At 36.0% G+C, this 6,728-nt stretch overlaps 1 pseudogene; it reads left to right on the top strand.

The window, feature by feature from the left end:
• Positions 1–9: 9 nt before the first annotated feature.
• On the top strand, positions 10–6,453 carry LOC131535080 (H(+)/Cl(-) exchange transporter 5-like; annotated as a pseudogene).
• Positions 6,454–6,728: the final 275 nt, after the last annotated feature.

Below are 6,728 nucleotides of genomic sequence, written 5' to 3' on the forward strand. Positions count from 1 at the left end.
ACCGTGGTTACATTTGGCATGAAGGTAAAAGACCTAGATGTATTTTTGAAGGCAAAACAGATTAAAATATCAGGACAGTTTTGAGTATAAAACCACTAAATGAATTAATATAATATAATAGTTTAGATAGTAAGTCTTTACCACAGATTTACCATGGTACAATATAATTTTGAAAAGTTTTCTGTTTCTTGGCTTTATCACGTGACACGAGTTTCCAGTGGTTTTAGTGTTATATACTATTATAGTATTTAAAATATTTTGAATTGGTTTTTATTTTATATTTTTTCATTTTAATTTTAGTTTTAGCAATTTTGTTATGTGACTTGTCATTTTTATTAGTTTTAGGATTTGTAAATAGTTGCATTTAGTTTTTAGTTTTTTTCATTTTAGTTATTTTAGTTCAACTTTAAAATTTTATGTAAGTTGGCAAGGCAAGATTTCTTAATTATTTATTGTAATATAATATAATATAAATAAATGATTAATTAATTAATTATTCAAGATGTTTTTACAAATATTTATATTTTATTTATCTAATATTTTTACTTTATTTCAGTTAGTGAAAACAATCATAGTTAATGGTTTTCAATTTTATTAACAATACCAATACTAATTTATTCCAAACAAATTTGGACCTAACTATTTGATTTAGATTTAGATTTAGGATTTGATTTGATTGGTTCATCCTCTGAGATTGTTTGTTTATTTGTTTGTGGTCTTGGCTATCTCTATCTATTATTAATACTCAGTACCAGAGGTTGGCATCACAATAAAACTTAAAAAAAAAAAAAAAATAAAATAAACACCTTTTGAGAAGTTGGCAAAGCATATCAAGTAAGCTCTGCCATCTCTATCTTTTAATTCTGTCTTGCTCCTTGTTCTCTCTCTCCAGGTGCCATCCGGTTTATTCATACCCAGTATGGCGGTGGGAGCCATAGCAGGCCGACTTCTTGGTGTGTGCATGGAGCAGCTGGCGATACGCCACCACGAACAGGACATTTTCAGAGGCTGGTGCTCTCCAGGGGCAGACTGCATCACGCCGGGTCTGTACGCCATGGCATGGGCGTCTGGGTGAGGGTGATTCAGCTGCAACTCTGTGAAAATTTCCTGAACATTCATTTTCCAGATGATTTATTTTTTCGCAACCAAATTGCCTTGTGCAGTCTTCCATGCAGAAGAATTTAATGGTGGCTTTCAGGAATGTAGCTTGACCTTGCAGAGTCATTGATTCTGTGTTGTTAGTTTTATAATTTGCATTAGAGACTATTTAATCACTATATCTGTCTATAATCTTGCTGCATTGACAAATTAGCAAGCAAGAGTTGTTTTTTCTTAATTCTACTCTAGGTGGTGTGACCCGTATGACCGTCTCTCTGGTGGTCATTATGTTTGAGCTGACGGGAGGTTTAGAGTACATCGTGCCCCTCATGGCTGCCACCATGACCAGCAAATGGGTCGCGGATGCTCTGGGTCGTGAGAGCATCTATGAGGCCCACATCCGCCTCAACGGTTACCCTTTCCTGGAGGCCAAAGAAGAATTCCGTCACAAGACTCTTGCCACAGATGTGATGCGCCACGGCGGAGCGACCCACTGCTGTCTGTGCTGACGGAGAGCAGAATGACTGTAGAGGAGGTGGAGAGACTCATTGCAGACACCACCTACAGCGGCTTTCCTGTGGTGATCTCACAGCAGTCTCCGAGATTGGTGGGCTTTGTGTTGAGAAGGGATCTGATCATATCCTTAGGTGAGAGTCTTTTTATTGGTTGCTCCACATATTTATGCTATTTACAGGGTTTTCTCAGTCAAAGAAAACAAGGTGTGTATGTGTGTATGAACAAAAGTCACAGTTAAAGTGGAAGTGAAGAAGTCAGTCAAGTTTACATAATTTAGTAAACTCATAACTTGTTTAGTAAACAACACAATTCTACTTCAATAAAAAAAATTTTTAAGGCTATATATTAAACGCATCTCGATGCATAGCCAATGATATAGCGCAGCGGTGCTGAGAGAACGCTCTTGAGAAACAGTTTCGAGAGGAGAAATCGGTCACAGATTAGTCACTTTCTAAATAATAAAAGTATAGCGCATCCACTAGTAATTATATCTAAATAAATCGGTTTTGACCGATGCAAATATGTTAGAAACGATGCATCATTGAAATAAATGACAACTTATAGCCGATGCACACTTTTTAAACCGATGCATGACATCGTTAAATTTGAATGCTGATGCACAGAGCGACTCGGGAATATCTTCCCATCCTTATATATATATATATATATATATATATATATATATATATATATATATATATATATATATACTGAACTCATTTCTCCTATGATGTGACATAGCAAAAATTAAGAAAAAACTTAAATAATACATAAATGGCATGAGAGAGATTTATCTTCATTGTTAGACTCTTATTTTCATATAGTGCTGTTTAACATCATTTTTCCCCCATGACTTGTTGGACAATTTCAAGACAAACTTTGACAACAAGACAAACTTTACTGTCATTTGTTCAAAACTGCTGAAAATTCTACCATTTTAAGTTGAGTGATATTTGTATCTCCCCTATTGCAATACTCAGCTGTTTTTTTGAGATGCAAACAAATCTGTGGTTCTTTTATGCGTGTCACACCACACCACAGGACATTACGTCACACTAAAGGACAGAAATGGTAGTTATTAAATTATTTCTATGTCATTTTGAACGTCAAAGGAGAAAGAAAGTTTAATTTTGATACAAACTATTTCAACATATATATTTTTTTTAAACAAAACAATATCATTTTACAAATGGGTGCTTGACTAAAAAACAAGTAGAAGCATATTAGAAATGCAAAGTCGGCAACACCAAAGCTCCAAAAGTATCAAAGAAATTTATTTGAAAAAATTTGCATAATGTGTTACGTTTCGAGCAAGTAACACATTATGCAAATTTTTACAAGTAAATGTCTTCTAAATTTCTCATACGTGTGTGTGTGTGTGTGTGTGTGTGTGTGTGTGTGTATATCTCAAATAAATGCAGTAACCTTGGTGGGCAGGAGAGACTTATACATATGATTAGTTTTATTTTATTTATTTATTTTTGTTAAAAAATAATTCAAAAGATTTATGAGGTTAAAATAAGAATCTTATGGCCATCAAGGCTGCATTTATTTTGAAACCGTAATATTGAGAAATTTATTCAGTCCATTCATAGTTTCAAATGATCCTTCAGAAATGCATTTGAATATGCTGATTGGCTGCCCAATAAACATTTATTTCTATTATCAATGTTGAAAACCATTGTGCTGCTTAATATTTTTTTGTGGAAACCGTGATACAGTATCTTTCAAAAGTTTGGCTTAAGTATGATTTTTTTTTTTTTTTTTTTTTTTTTTTTAAACAGAATAAAATTTAAACCTACTCTTACATTATTTCTAGGCCATATATTGCTCTTTGTTTCTGTAGAAACTGCTTGCAGGTCGTCATGACATCAGTCTGACTGTCAGTCTTACAAACCAGCCAACTGACTGATGCAACCGACCACAGTCTCAAAGTCTCAGTCTTTTTTTATTTTTTCTGATATTGAGGGGAGATCAAGTTGTACCTGAGGGTATCTTATTTTCTTGCTACTAAATGTCTCGAACCAAACCCTTGATTATCAGTCAAAGAGTTGATACCACAGAGATTTTGTCAGCCTGGCGCCTTGTAAGTGCAACTTTGTTTCCTGGATGACTGATTAAAAACTGGTGTACACTGAATCCAAGACGTTTTAGAGCAGCCAGCCAATCAGATTGGAAGCAGTGATTTCAGCCAGTTCTTGCCAGTTTTGTATGCATGATGGTTATATGATGGTTTCTGAACGGTCCATGGGCTGCCACAGAATTTTTGCTAATGAACACTTGTTCTAACTAATGTATTAGTGTTTAGTTTATCCAGCTAACTTCCCTGTTTTTAATTTTTTCCCACTCCATCAATTTAGAAAATGCCCGGCGGCATCAGGAGGGTGTGGTCAGCACGTCTCCCATCCTGTTCACTGAATGTGATCCACCCATGTCACCCAGTGCTCCTCCTGCAGTCAAACTGCGCAGCATCTTGGACCTCAGCCCCTTTACGGTCACTGTGCACACGCCCATGGAAATAGTAGTGGACATCTTCCAAGCTCGGCCTGAGGCAGTGCCTCGTCATTCAGAACGGGTGAGTCTGTGTAAGATAACCTAATTTGGACAAAAACAGCATCACAATAAGGCAAGGCAACCCTAGAATAGCTTGCAAAGAGCTAAGCTTTCTTTCAAAATGCTGGACAAGAGTTGAGAGAAACGTTGAGTATAAATGTACTTAAATTATACTTCTCTTAACTGAAAATAAAATAAGTAAAAATTGACATTTTTACAGTATATTTGTGTGCTATACATCATTGCCAAGGCCCATTAGAGGGTCTCAGTACACTACCAAGGGGGCCTCAAAATGATATAGAATTATTAAAAAAAAAACAATGTCAGCTTACATCTTTATTTTTAGCCAATTCAGCTTATTTTATTTAAGAACCAGGTTTCCCACAGTCATGAAAAACCTGGATATACTGTATCTAGGAATTTTAAAAGTGAGTTTTTTTTTTTTTATTTTATTTTATTTTTTTTATAATTTTGTTTTTATTAAAAAAAATGTTTCAAGACCTGGAAATTTATGAAATCTTACATTAATAATGAATATAACTTTGCATAGTTATGTCAAGCACTAAAATATTTTATTGGTTAGGAATTGCTGAAAATAGCTATATGTGAAGAAAAATTAACTAGAAAAGTAATTTGACTGAATTGATAATAAAAAAGTAAACATGGAAGAATATTGAAACTTGTAGGGAATTATTATTACGGTATTATTAATATTTTAGTATTATTATTATTATTATTATTATATATCTCTATAGTCCTAGTTTCTGTAAATAAAAAGTTTGTAAGCAGCTTTGTCAGTACAGCAGAAGTATCAGAAATAACTTGGGCCTTCGAATATTGAGACACTGAGGGACCGCTTTTTTAATTTTTTTTATTGGTACAACAAAATAGGTTTGCTTAGCAACGTGCTAATGTCATTCTTTATTGGAATCAATTGTGTATTCTTCCATATTTGTGTCGCTGTATAAGGTTCTACCTCAGTTCGAATGCTGTCTTGAGGGCTGTTCTTGATTTGCAGTGTCAAAAGTTAGCTCACTAGCTCACACTTTGCAGTTAGACTGTTTGTTAAACTTTGTTTAGATATGCGCCAGCCCAGGCAGGAGGGATTTCTCTTCTGAGTCTTTGTTCCTCCTAAGATTTCTACTGCATCCACAACTACGTAAACATCTTGGAGATTTTTGTCCTCCGCACTCTTGCCATTGGCATGCTCACTAGCCACTTTGAAACAGTCTGCATTGTGAATAGCGCTATACAAATAAATTGACCTGAGAAATACACTGCAAATATCCAATGTAGCACGGATTAAATAAAACAATCTCAGCACTTCTGAGATGGAGGGCATTTATGCTTACAAAAGTCCATTTTGAGTTTCTGGGGTTTTTTTGTTTCCACAAATGTCCTTTCTTATAAGAGCGCTGCCTACCATATTTGTTCAAAACAGCTGAAGCTGATTCCTGCTGGAGTTGTTTTGCCTTTTAAAGTGTGTTTTAATCAGGTCCCGATGTTGAGCGGATCAACGTGGCTGTTGGTCTTTCTCAGTTTCCTGTGATCCACCCTTCAAGTCTATCTAGGACAATAAAAGGAAATGACATAATATAAAAAGCAAGAAGACTGGAAACACACACGCACACTTTGAACATGTGGCCTTGAACTTTTATGCAAACATAGTCTCTCTCATGCATATACTAACAAGGACCATCTGTTCAATAATTGTCTGTTTGATTTGTGTGACTCGACAGCTCAGTGATTTGTATTAATTAAAAACAAGAATCCTTTTTCTCCTTCTCTTTTCAGGCGTTTGCTGGGAATCATCACTAAAAAGGACATTCTTAAACACATGGCGCAGATGGCCAACAGAGACCCGGATTCAATCCTCTTCAACTGAAGACTCTCAAGACTGAATGGACACTCCTGCACACACACCTGAGGGCTGAATCATCCTGCAATGATTATGATGATGGTGGTGATGATGATAATGATGATGATGGTGGTGGTGGTGGTGGTAGGACTGTGTGTGTCGCTGAGGTACTGCTATTATACAGTGGTGTGAGAGTGGCCTAAGGCAGCTTTTCGTTCTTCCACCACTGGACCTGTTCAGACAGGAGCTGTTTAGCCTGTCCCGAGGCTACAGAGACAATGTAAAAAATGCTGTCCTCTCACACCTGTGAACCTCACATCAGGCCTGATCTGAATTGTTGCCATCGGGACTTGCTGTATGTGGACCAAATGCTTTTCCTGCCTACACGTATATATTTAAATATGGGGATCAACGACTTCTTTTTGGACTTTTTTCTTTTTTAAAAATTATGGTGCTTTACTCTTCTTAAAAAGTAGCTTTAACCAGCTTCATATGGTTGTTAGTCTTCCAGGCTGATCTGGGTTGCTGGTTTTGGGCATTTATTTGAAGCGGAGACTAACTGACTGAGACGGTTTTAAGCCAGCCAACAATCTAAGAGTAGTTCAAGCAATTTTTTAGTAGGGTTTCCATCCCTGGAGTGACGTTTGACCTCGAAAGGAACTTCAGAAGGGTGAGAACATTCCTGAGATGATCTGGGAAATGT

The sequence above is a fragment of the Onychostoma macrolepis genome, unplaced genomic scaffold (genome assembly GCF_012432095.1).
Source record: "Onychostoma macrolepis isolate SWU-2019 unplaced genomic scaffold, ASM1243209v1 Scaffold129, whole genome shotgun sequence".
Classification (NCBI taxonomy): Eukaryota; Metazoa; Chordata; class Actinopteri; order Cypriniformes; family Cyprinidae; genus Onychostoma; species Onychostoma macrolepis.